Below are 12,500 nucleotides of genomic sequence, written 5' to 3'. Positions count from 1 at the left end.
TTCTAGGCTTATATAAAGGGTCAAACTTCTTGAAGTGTGCCCAGGCCCAGAGCTACTTTGCTGGGCATGACTGTGTTTGACCTCTTGGGCCTGGAAGTCTGGTAGTAGTAGTAGTAGTAGTAGTAGTAGTAGTAGTAGTAGTAGTAGTATGATTTAAAGGTACAAAGTGAATGAAGTGTGCCCAGGCCCACAGCTACTTTGCTGGGCATGACTGTGTTTGACCTCTTGGGCCTGAAAGTCTATTTCTAGGCTTATATAAAGGGTCAAACTTCTTGAAGTGTGCCCAGGCCCAGAGCTACTTTGCTGGGCATGACTGTGTTTGACCTCTGGGGCCTGGAAGTCTGGTAGTAGTAGTATGATTTAAAGACACAAAGTGATTGAAGTGTGCCCAGGCCCAGAGCTACTTTGCTGGGCATGAATGTGTTTGAACTCTTGGGCCTGGAAGTCTGGTAGTAGTAGTATGATTTAAAGGTACAAAGTGAATGAAGTGTGCCCAGGCCCAGAGCTACTTTGCTGTGCATGACTGTGTTTGACCTCTTGGCTCTGGAAGTCTATTTCTAGGCTTATATAAAGGGTCAAACTTCTTGAAGTGTGCCCAGGCCCAGAGCTACTTTGCTGGGCATGACTGTGTTTGACCTCTGGGGCCTGGAAGTCTGGTAGTAGTAGTATGATTTAAAGGCACAAAGTGATTGAAGTGTGCCCAGGCCCAGAGCTACTTTGCTGGGCATGATTCTGTGACCTCTTGGGTCTGGAAATGTGGTACTTTGAAGGATTAAAAGAGTGAAACGGTCTGAAGTGTGCGCAGGTGTAAAGCAACCTTGCTAGGCATGAAGGTGTGACCTCCAGGGCCTGGAAGTCTGGTGGTAGTAGTAGTATGATTTAAAGGCACAAAGTGATTGAAGTGTGCCCAGGCCCAGAGCTACTTTGCTGGGCATGACTGTGTTTGACCTCTTGGGCCTGGAAGTCTGGTGGTAGTAGTAGTATGATTTAAAGGCACAAAGTGATTGAAGTGTGCCCAGGCCCAGAGCTACTTTGCTGGGCATGACTGTGTTTGACCTCTTGGCTCTGGAAGTCTATTTCTAGGCTTATATAAAGGGTCAAACTTCTTGAAGTGTGCCCAGGCCCAGAGCTACTTTGCTGGGCATGACTGTGTTTGACCTCTGGGGCCTGGAAGTCTGGTAGTAGTAGTATGATTTAAAGGCACAAAGTGATTGAAGTGTGCCCAGGCCCAGAGCTACTTTGCTGGGCATGAATGTGTTTGAACTCTTGGGCCTGGAAGTCTATTTCTAGGCTTATATAAAGGGTCAAACTTCTTGAAGTGTGCCCAGGCCCAGAGCTACTTTGCTGGGCATGACTGTGTTTGACCTCTTGGGCCTGGAAGTCTGGTAGTAGTAGTAGTAGTAGTAGTAGTAGTAGTAGTAGTAGTAGTAGTAGTATGATTTAAAGGTACAAAGTGAATGAAGTGTGCCCAGGCCCACAGCTACTTTGCTGGGCATGACTGTGTTTGACCTCTTGGGCCTGAAAGTCTATTTCTAGGCTTATATAAAGGGTCAAACTTCTTGAAGTGTGCCCAGGCCCAGAGCTACTTTGCTGGGCATGACTGTGTTTGACCTCTGGGGCCTGGAAGTCTGGTAGTAGTAGTATGATTTAAAGACACAAAGTGATTGAAGTGTGCCCAGGCCCAGAGCTACTTTGCTGGGCATGAATGTGTTTGAACTCTTGGGCCTGGAAGTCTGGTAGTAGTAGTATGATTTAAAGGTACAAAGTGAATGAAGTGTGCCCAGGCCCAGAGCTACTTTGCTGTGCATGACTGTGTTTGACCTCTTGGCTCTGGAAGTCTATTTCTAGGCTTATATAAAGGGTCAAACTTCTTGAAGTGTGCCCAGGCCCAGAGCTACTTTGCTGGGCATGACTGTGTTTGACCTCTGGGGCCTGGAAGTCTGGTAGTAGTAGTATGATTTAAAGGCACAAAGTGATTGAAGTGTGCCCAGGCCCAGAGCTACTTTGCTGGGCATGATTCTGTGACCTCTTGGGTCTGGAAATGTGGTACTTTGAAGGATTAAAAGAGTGAAACGGTCTGAAGTGTGCGCAGGTGTAAAGCAACCTTGCTAGGCATGAAGGTGTGACCTCCAGGGCCTGGAAGTCTGGTGGTAGTAGTAGTATGATTTAAAGGCACAAAGTGATTGAAGTGTGCCCAGGCCCAGAGCTACTTTGCTGGGCATGACTGTGTTTGACCTCTTGGGCCTGGAAGTCTGGTGGTAGTAGTAGTATGATTTAAAGGCACAAAGTGATTGAAGTGTGCCCAGGCCCAGAGCTACTTTGCTGGGCATGACTGTGTTTGACCTCTTGGCTCTGGAAGTCTATTTCTAGGCTTATATAAAGGGTCAAACTTCTTGAAGTGTGCCCAGGCCCAGAGCTACTTTGCTGGGCATGACTGTGTTTGACCTCTGGGGCCTGGAAGTCTGGTAGTAGTAGTATGATTTAAAGGCACAAAGTGATTGAAGTGTGCCCAGGCCCAGAGCTACTTTGCTGGGCATGAATGTGTTTGAACTCTTGGGCCTGGAAGTCTATTTCTAGGCTTATATAAAGGGTCAAACTTCTTGAAGTGTGCCCAGGCCCAGAGCTACTTTGCTGGGCATGACTGTGTTTGACCTCTTGGGCCTGGAAGTCTGGTAGTAGTAGTAGTAGTAGTAGTAGTAGTAGTAGTAGTAGTAGTAGTATGATTTAAAGGTACAAAGTGAATGAAGTGTGCCCAGGCCCACAGCTACTTTGCTGGGCATGACTGTGTTTGACCTCTTGGGCCTGAAAGTCTATTTCTAGGCTTATATAAAGGGTCAAACTTCTTGAAGTGTGCCCAGGCCCAGAGCTACTTTGCTGGGCATGACTGTGTTTGACCTCTGGGGCCTGGAAGTCTGGTAGTAGTAGTATGATTTAAAGACACAAAGTGATTGAAGTGTGCCCAGGCCCAGAGCTACTTTGCTGGGCATGAATGTGTTTGAACTCTTGGGCCTGGAAGTCTGGTAGTAGTAGTATGATTTAAAGGTACAAAGTGAATGAAGTGTGCCCAGGCCCAGAGCTACTTTGCTGTGCATGACTGTGTTTGACCTCTTGGCTCTGGAAGTCTATTTCTAGGCTTATATAAAGGGTCAAACTTCTTGAAGTGTGCCCAGGCCCAGAGCTACTTTGCTGGGCATGACTGTGTTTGACCTCTGGGGCCTGGAAGTCTGGTAGTAGTAGTATGATTTAAAGGCACAAAGTGATTGAAGTGTGCCCAGGCCCAGAGCTACTTTGCTGGGCATGATTCTGTGACCTCTTGGGTCTGGAAATGTGGTACTTTGAAGGATTAAAAGAGTGAAACGGTCTGAAGTGTGCGCAGGTGTAAAGCAACCTTGCTAGGCATGAAGGTGTGACCTCCAGGGCCTGGAAGTCTGGTGGTAGTAGTAGTATGATTTAAAGGCACAAAGTGATTGAAGTGTGCCCAGGCCCAGAGCTACTTTGCTGGGCATGACTGTGTTTGACCTCTTGGGCCTGGAAGTCTGGTGGTAGTAGTAGTATGATTTAAAGGCACAAAGTGATTGAAGTGTGCCCAGGCCCAGAGCTACTTTGCTGGGCATGACTGTGTTTGACCTCTTGGCTCTGGAAGTCTATTTCTAGGCTTATATAAAGGGTCAAACTTCTTGAAGTGTGCCCAGGCCCAGAGCTACTTTGCTGGGCATGACTGTGTTTGACCTCTGGGGCCTGGAAGTCTGGTAGTAGTAGTATGATTTAAAGGCACAAAGTGATTGAAGTGTGCCCAGGCCCAGAGCTACTTTGCTGGGCATGAATGTGTTTGAACTCTTGGGCCTGGAAGTCTATTTCTAGGCTTATATAAAGGGTCAAACTTCTTGAAGTGTGCCCAGGCCCAGAGCTACTTTGCTGGGCATGACTGTGTTTGACCTCTTGGGCCTGGAAGTCTGGTAGTAGTAGTAGTAGTAGTAGTAGTAGTAGTAGTAGTAGTAGTAGTATGATTTAAAGGTACAAAGTGAATGAAGTGTGCCCAGGCCCACAGCTACTTTGCTGGGCATGACTGTGTTTGACCTCTTGGGCCTGAAAGTCTATTTCTAGGCTTATATAAAGGGTCAAACTTCTTGAAGTGTGCCCAGGCCCAGAGCTACTTTGCTGGGCATGACTGTGTTTGACCTCTGGGGCCTGGAAGTCTGGTAGTAGTAGTATGATTTAAAGACACAAAGTGATTGAAGTGTGCCCAGGCCCAGAGCTACTTTGCTGGGCATGAATGTGTTTGAACTCTTGGGCCTGGAAGTCTGGTAGTAGTAGTATGATTTAAAGGTACAAAGTGAATGAAGTGTGCCCAGGCCCAGAGCTACTTTGCTGTGCATGACTGTGTTTGACCTCTTGGCTCTGGAAGTCTATTTCTAGGCTTATATAAAGAGTCAAACTTCTTGAAGTGTGCCCAGGCCCAGAGCTACTTTGCTGGGCATGACTGTGTTTGACCTCTGGGGCCTGGAAGTCTGGTAGTAGTAGTATGATTTAAAGGCACAAAGTGATTGAAGTGTGCCCAGGCCCAGAGCTACTTTGCTGGGCATGATTCTGTGACCTCTTGGGTCTGGAAATGTGGTACTTTGAAGGATTAAAAGAGTGAAACGGTCTGAAGTGTGCGCAGGTGTAAAGCAACCTTGCTAGGCATGAAGGTGTGACCTCCAGGGCCTGGAAGTCTGGTGGTAGTAGTAGTATGATTTAAAGGCACAAAGTGATTGAAGTGTGCCCAGGCCCAGAGCTACTTTGCTGGGCATGACTGTGTTTGACCTCTTGGGCCTGGAAGTCTGGTGGTAGTAGTAGTATGATTTAAAGGCACAAAGTGATTGAAGTGTGCCCAGGCCCAGAGCTACTTTGCTGGGCATGAATGTGTTTGAACTCTTGGGCCTGGAAGTCTATTTCTAGGCTTATATAAAGGGTCAAACATCTTGAAGTGTGCCCAGGCCCAGAGCTACTTTGCTGTGCATGACTGTGGTTGACCTCTTGGCCCTGGAAGTCTGGTGGTAGTAGTAGTATGATTTAAAGGCACAAAGTGAATGAAGTGTGCCCAGGCCCAGAGCTACTTTGCTGGGCATGAATGTGTTTGAACTCTTGGGCCTGGAAGTCTGGTAGTAGTAGTAGTAGTAGTAGTAGTAGTAGTAGTAGTATGATTTAAAGGCACAAAGTGCTTGAAGTGTGCCCAGGCCCAGAGCTACTTTGCTGTGCATGACTGTGTTTGACCTCTTGGCTCTGGAAGTCTATTTCTAGGCTTATATAAAGGGTCAAACTTCTTGAAGTGTGCCCAGGCCCAGAGCTACTTTGCTGTGTATGACTGTGTGACCTCTTGGCCCTGGAATTCTGGTGGTAGTAGTAGTATGATTTAAAGGCACAAAGTGAATGAAGTGTGCCCAGGCCCAGAGCTACTTTGCTGGGCATGACTGTGTTTGACCTCTTGGGCCTGGAAGTCTGGTAGTAGTAGTATGATTTAAAGGCACAAAGTGATTGAAGTGTGCCCAGGCCCAGAGCTACTTTGCTGGGCATGAATGTGTTTGAACTCTTGGGCCTGGAAGTCTATTTCTAGGCTTATATAAAGGGACAAACTTCTTGAAGTGTGCCCAGGCCCAGAGCTACTTTGCTGTGTATGACTGTGTGACCTCTTGGCCCTGGAATTCTGGTGGTAGTAGTAGTAGTAGTAGTATGATTTAAAGGTACAAAGTGAATGAAGTGTGCCCAGGCCCAGAGCCAGGCCTGGGCAGCAGGGGGCGCTCCTGGCCATGCCCAGCGAGTTTCGTGCGAATCGGACCTGGTCCGGAAGAGATACGAAGGGAAAACTCATTACTCGTCGGGGTGGCACATCCAGGCTCTCGACCCTCCCAAAGCGTCCGACCAGGGTGCACCCTGCCGGGCATGGTTAGCCGCCAGCCCCCTTCCTGGAGGTCTGGTTGGCACGGGGTTTTGATTTATCGGTTTCATATCTCTGGGCTCCTTGGGAGCAGAAAGTCGGTTGAGGGCCCTTTGGAAAGAGCCGGGGCTGCCGTTTAACGCTGTCCAAGCGGCAGGCGAAGCGCACCCACCGTTTTTACGCTATGATAAAACCGCCGGGGCGGCAAACACAGGGCCGGTCGGGTTTGAAGACGAATATCTCTTCGGCCCTTGGGAGGAGAGAAGCAGCGCGGGTCACCTTTGAACGCGCTCGCTGCCAGGAACGTCTGGCGTAAAAGTTTCGTGGGAATCGGACGTTCCTAGGCTGAGAAGCGAGCGCCCGCCCTCGGGCGGTCGGGGCCCCTTTCTCATTCCCCGTCTGGGCTAAAAATACGAGGTCGGACCCGATGGACTCGGGAGACTGGAGAGTACCAGGGAGACCCTGGAAGCAGGCGACCCGACCCACGCTTCGCTGTCTCCTCGGCCCTCGGGAGTAGAAGCGCGGGGACGGTGGCGTGGGCAGCAGGGGGCGCTCCTGGCCATGCCCAGCGAGTTTCGTGCGAATCGGACCTGGTCCGGAAGAGATACGAAGGGAAAACTCATTACTCGTCGGGGTGGCACATCCAGGCTCTCGACCCTCCCAAAGCGTCCGACCAGGGTGCACCCTGCCGGGCATGGTTAGCCGCCAGCCCCCTTCCTGGAGGTCTGGTTGGCACGGGGTTTTGATTTTTCGGTTTCATATCTCTGGGCTCCTTGGGAGCAGAAAGTCGGTTGAGGGCCCTTTGGAAAGAGCCGGGGCTGCCGTTTAACGCTGTCCAAGCGGCAGGCGAAGCGCACCCACCGTTTTTACGCTATGATTTTTTAAAACCGCCGGGGCGGCAAACACAGGGCCGGTCGGGTTTGAAGACGAATATCTCTTCGGCCCTTGGGAGGAGAGAAGCAGCGCGGGTCACCTTTGAACGCGCTCGCTGCCAGGAACGTCTGGCGTAAAAGTTTCGTGGGAATCGGACGTTCCTAGGCTGAGAAGCGAGCGCCCGCCCTCGGGCGGTCGGGGGCCCCTTTCTCATTCCCCGTCTGGGCTAAAAATACGAGGTCGGACCCGATGGACTCGGGAGACTGGAGAGTACCAGGGAGACCCTGGAAGCAGGCGACCCGACCCACGCTTCGCTGTCTCCTCGGCCCTCGGGAGTAGAAGCGCGGGGACGGTGGCGTGGGCAGCAGGGGGCGCTCCTGGCCATGCCCAGCGAGTTTCGTGCGAATCGGACCTGGTCCGGAAGAGATACGAAGGGAAAACTCATTACTCGTCGGGGTGGCACATCCAGGCTCTCGACCCTCCCAAAGCGTCCGACCAGGGTGCACCCTGCCGGGCATGGTTAGCCGCCAGCCCCCTTCCTGGAGGTCTGGTTGGCACGGGGTTTTGATTTATCGGTTTCATATCTCTGGGCTCCTTGGGAGCAGAAAGTCGGTTGAGGGCCCTTTGGAAAGAGCCGGGGCTGCCGTTTAACGCTGTCCAAGCGGCAGGCGAAGCGCACCCACCGTTTTTACGCTATGATTTTTTAAAACCGCCGGGGCGGCAAACACAGGGCCGGTCGGGTTTGAAGACGAATATCTCTTCGGCCCTTGGGAGGAGAGAAGCAGCGCGGGTCACCTTTGAACGCGCTCGCTGCCAGGAACGTCTGGCGTAAAAGTTTCGTGGGAATCGGACGTTCCTAGGCTGAGAAGCGAGCGCCCGCCCTCGGGCGGTCGGGGGCCCCTTTCTCATTCCCCGTCTGGGCTAAAAATACGAGGTCGGACCCGATGGACTCGGGAGACTGGAGAGTACCAGGGAGACCCTGGAAGCAGGCGACCCGACCCACGCTTCGCTGTCTCCTCGGCCCTCGGGAGTAGAAGCGCGGGGACGGTGGCGTGGGCAGCAGGGGGCGCTCCTGGCCATGCCCAGCGAGTTTCGTGCGAATCGGACCTGGTCCGGAAGAGATACGAAGGGAAAACTCATTACTCGTCGGGGTGGCACATCCAGGCTCTCGACCCTCCCAAAGTGTCCGACCAGGGTGCACCCTGCCGGGCTAAGAGAACAGCCAGGTGAACCCTGGAGGTTCCGAACTCCAGACCCCTGGACCCGACGGCTCAGTCCGCCTCAGGTGCACTACAGAGGTCCTCGGGCTGTCCCTGAGTGCATTAAAACGGAAATCAGAATTACTCCCCCGGGTGGCACTTCCAGGCTCTCGACCCTCCCAAAGTGTCCGACCAGGGTGCACCCTGCTGGGCATGGTTAGCCGCCAGCCCCCTTCCTGGAGGTCTGGTTGGCACGGGGTTTTGCAAATAGGTCCCGTCGGGTATATGGGAGAGCAAAGAGAATCAATGGGGTCCAAGCACTAAATTCATCCAGTGGCGTTCTCTGGAAGCCCAAGGGGAGTCCGAGGGGTGTTCGGCCGGCAAGGGGAGCTCTCCCTCGGACACATGATCAAACGCCTGTCCCCTACCGGAAAGTGGTGTGCTCTGGATGCCCCCCCCCCCCCCCCATCCCCCGAGGGGGGTGCTTATCCCGCGAGGGGAGCCCTCCTCGGGTTAAGTGAACCATCATGCCGATTCCCCTATGGAAGTGGGCACATCCAGGCACACAGTCTGCTTTGCTCTCCCCGACCCGAGTGCGTCTGTTGGGCTGAGTGTACGCCCAGGCAACTGGATCCAATGGCTCAGTCCGCCGCAGCGTGCTTCGACGATGGGTCGTACAGCCATGCCACCAGGGTGGGCGTGTTTGTAAATGTACCAGTGGATTCTCGTCGGCCTGCCACATCCATGGTATCGACCCACCAGGCCTGTCCGACCAGGGGTTGACCCTGGACGGGCACGGTCTGTGGTTTGGCCCTTGTCCTAGATGAAATCGGGCACGGGGTTTTCTGGCCAGGTACCATCGGGTTACTGGGAGAGCGGCTTCGGTCTCCAGGTGAGACCAATGGTGAAGCAGCACGAGGCAATGGAGAGCATGCAAAGCGATGGGGAAGCCATGCACGGCAATGGCCACGAAAAAAAAAAAAAAATCACCACGGAAGGAACGTGAAGAACAAGGAGGAGTGTAGTGACACTGCCCAAAGCTGCCCGGTGTTGCAGGGGTCTATTGGTGTGTTGCTTCCTTGTTTGGTAGAGTGGAGTACCAGACCCGCCAGGGGTAGGCAAACCATTCCCCCTACGGTAAGTGAGGAGCCAGCCATTTGACGAGCGGGTGTCCACGTGTACGGGTGCGAGCGCTATCCCCCCACACGGGGTTAGGCCACGGCCTTAGGTGGACGTCTGCCGACCAGCCCCGGCTGATCCAGAACTTCTGATGTGGAGAGCGGTTTTGACAGATCCTCCCTGGTTCTAGCGGGTCAAGCCTCTGATGGGGGGTGGGGGTTATTTGTAACCCATCCCAGAACTCTCTGGGGGAGACTCAGACGGCCAGTCTGTCTACTCAGTTGTCCTATACTGGTGTCTGTGGTTTGGGAGGAAGGGAGTGCCCTGCTTTGTTGGCCTCCTCTTCAAACCTACCTGGGCCCACGAATCACTCTTCTTGGTTACATCACGAAACGTAGGTTGAGCGAGGCTAGGGGGGAGGGAATTCGACGAGGTCTTTCCCTTGTCCCCCCACCAGCGGCCCACGAAAATCAAAACGGCGTGAAGAGAGGGAACGCCGAAAGCACCTGGAGTCGGCCGTCCGCACCTCCGGAGGAGGTGGACGGGGTACGGTGCGGGCATGACCGGATGGGACAGCTTTGCATCAAGGTGAGAGGTCGGCGTCCGAAGGCCAGAGGGCGGTGCGCGAGCACGTTTACACTGGCCGCGGAAGCTGTCCTGGGTAGCCCTGTATGGCGTCTGGACCTGACGGCGCACGCACTTACAACCCGCTGCTTCCTAGCCCCCGGAAGGGGAGGCGGATGTCACTCGTGGTTCATCCCAGACCACGGTGCAAACTACCTGGTTGATCCTGCCAGTAACATATGCTTGTCTCAAAGATTAAGCCATGCAGGTCTAAGTGCACACGGCCGGTACAGTGAAACTGCGAATGGCTCATTAAATCAGTTATGGTTCCTTTGATCGCTCCACACGTTACTCGGATAACTGTGGTAATTCTAGAGCTAATACATGCAAACGAGCGCTGACCCTTCGGGGGATGCGTGCATTTATCAGACCCAAAACCCATCCGGGGGGCTCGGGCCCCCCGGCCGCTTTGGTGACTCTAGATAACCTCGGGCCGATCGCGCGCCCTCCGCGGCGGCGACGTCTCATTCGAATGTCTGCCCTATCAACTTTCGATGGTACCATAGTCGGCTACCATGGTGACCACGGGTAACGGGGAATCAGGGTTCGATTCCGGAGAGGGAGCCTGAGAAACGGCTACCACATCCAAGGAAGGCAGCAGGCGCGCAAATTACCCATTCCCGACACGGGGAGGTAGTGACGAAAAATAACGATACAGGTCTCTTTCGAGGCCCTGTAATCGGAATGAGCGTATCCTAAACCCATGCCCATTGGAGGGCAAGTCTGGTGCCAGCAGCCGCGGTAATTCCAGCTCCAATAGCGTATATTAAAGTTGCTGCAGTTAAAAAGCTCGTAGTTGGATGTCGGGAGTGGGCTGGCGGTCCGCCGCGAGGCGTGCCACCGCCTGTCTCAGACCCTGTCTCCCGGTGCCCCCCGGATGCCCTTGGCTGGGTGTCCGGACGGGGCTCGGAGCGTTTACTTTGAAAAAATTAGAGTGTTCAAAGCGGGCCCGCTTCTCGCCTGAATACCTGAGCTAGGAATAATGGAATAGGACTCCGGTTCTATTTTGTGGGTTTCCTGAACCAGGGCCATGATTAAGAGGGACGGCCGGGGGCATTCGTATTGCGCCGCTAGAGGTGAAATTCTTGGACCGGCGCAAGACGGACGAAAGCGAAAGCATTTGCCAAGAATGTTTTCATTAATCAAGAACGAAAGTCGGAGGTTCGAAGACGATCAGATACCGTCGTAGTTCCGACCGTAAACTATGCCGACCCGCGATCCGGCGGCGTTATTCCCATGACCCGCCGGGCAGCGTGAGGGAAACCACGAGTCTGTGGGTTCCGGGGGGAGTATGGTTGCAAAGCTGAAACTTAAAGGAATTGACGGAAGGGCACCACCAGGAGTGGAGCCTGCGGCTTAATTTGACTCAACACGGGAAACCTCACCCGGCCCGGACACGGAAAGGATTGACAGATTGATAGCTCTTTCTCGATTCTGTGGGTGGTGGTGCATGGCCGTTCTTAGTTGGTGGAGCGATTTGTCTGGTTAATTCCGATAACGAACGAGACTCCGGCATGCTAAATAGTTACGCGGCCCTCCGCGGTCGGCGTCAAACTTCTTAGAGGGACAAGTGGCGTTCAGCCACGCGAGATGGAGCAATAACAGGTCTGTGATGCCCTTAGATGTCCGGGGCTGCACGCGCGCCACAATGGTTGGATCAGCGTGTGCCTACCCTACACCGAGAGGTGCGGGTAATCCGCTGAACCCCATTCGTGATGGGGACTGGGGATTGCAATTATTCCCCATGAACGAGGAATTCCCAGTAAGCGCGGGTCATAAGCTCGCGTTGATTAAGTCCCTGCCCTTTGTACACACCGCCCGTCGCTACTACCGATCGGATGGTTTAGTGAGGTCCTCGGATCGGCCCCGCCGGGGCTCCTCGCGGGCCTTGGCGGAGCGCCGAGAAGTCGATCAAACTTGACTATCTAGAGGAAGTAAAAGTCGTAACAAGGTTTTCGTAGGTGAACCTGCGAAAGGATCATTAACGGGTAACGCTGTCCGGCGTGCCTCCTCTCCCGACCCCCTCGACTTCGCCGTCCCCCCGCGTCGGGGCCCAGGGTCGAAAGGGTCTTCGGGGTTGCTGTTACACGTGGTCGCTTGCAGGTCAGGCTGGACAGAAGGCATAAAGGAGGAGCCTAGTCCCTCCCACCCCTTCCTCGTCCTCCGCCTCTTCCTCCGCGTCGTCCTTCAGCACCCCCCCCCCGCAGGCCCCGGTATTCTCTGGGTTCCAGCGCGAGAGACGCGTCGTTCAAAAAACTCGGCGTCCCCGCTCGTCGGGCGAAGGCCGGTTTCCCCTCACCTTGCCGGCAGGAGAAGCGCCTGCGAGTCGAGCGGGTCGTACGGGTCTGTCCCGCGCCCTCCCTCTCGCTCGCACGGCCGCTGCCTCCGTCCACCGCGAGGGGTTTTCCTATTTTGTTGTCCTTGTCATTCATCCCCGTCCCCTTGCTCGCTGACGAGCGGACTTTCCGGGGGGGTTGCGAGCGCTGCTCCTCGTGGGGCAGGCCATGGCCCTTCCTGTGTTCGTCCGCCCACCGGCGTCCTGGGGCGTGGTGGTGGTGGGTGGCGCAGCCGGTTCCCCTGCTTCTCTCTCTCAGAAAGGAGTCTCAGGGGGACCCCCGGCAGGTACCTAGGGCTTGGCCCACGCTACGTGAGTTCCACCCCTTTCGAGGGGTCGGACGGGGCGGGCGCGGAGGGCCGCGGTTCAAAGACTGACTCGTCTGCCACGTGGGGCGTGTGGGCAAAGCGCAACCCCGCGCCCGTTTCAACACTCG

At 54.2% G+C, this 12,500-nt stretch overlaps 1 non-coding gene across 1 annotated transcript; it reads left to right on the top strand.

The window, feature by feature from the left end:
- The first annotated feature begins 9,882 nt into the window (after positions 1-9,882).
- On the top strand, positions 9,883-11,713 carry LOC145656838 (18S ribosomal RNA). Its single transcript, XR_014122431.1, has one exon. It is a non-coding gene; the product is annotated as an 18S ribosomal RNA (ribosomal RNA).
- The last annotated feature ends 787 nt before the right edge of the window (positions 11,714-12,500 follow it).

The sequence above is a fragment of the Electrophorus electricus genome, unplaced genomic scaffold (genome assembly GCF_041902795.1).
Source record: "Electrophorus electricus isolate QZ-2024a unplaced genomic scaffold, ASM4190279v1 Scaffold93, whole genome shotgun sequence".
In the NCBI taxonomy this organism is placed as follows: domain Eukaryota; kingdom Metazoa; phylum Chordata; class Actinopteri; order Gymnotiformes; family Gymnotidae; genus Electrophorus; species Electrophorus electricus.
This window is presented reverse-complemented; position numbering and strand designations above follow the sequence as displayed.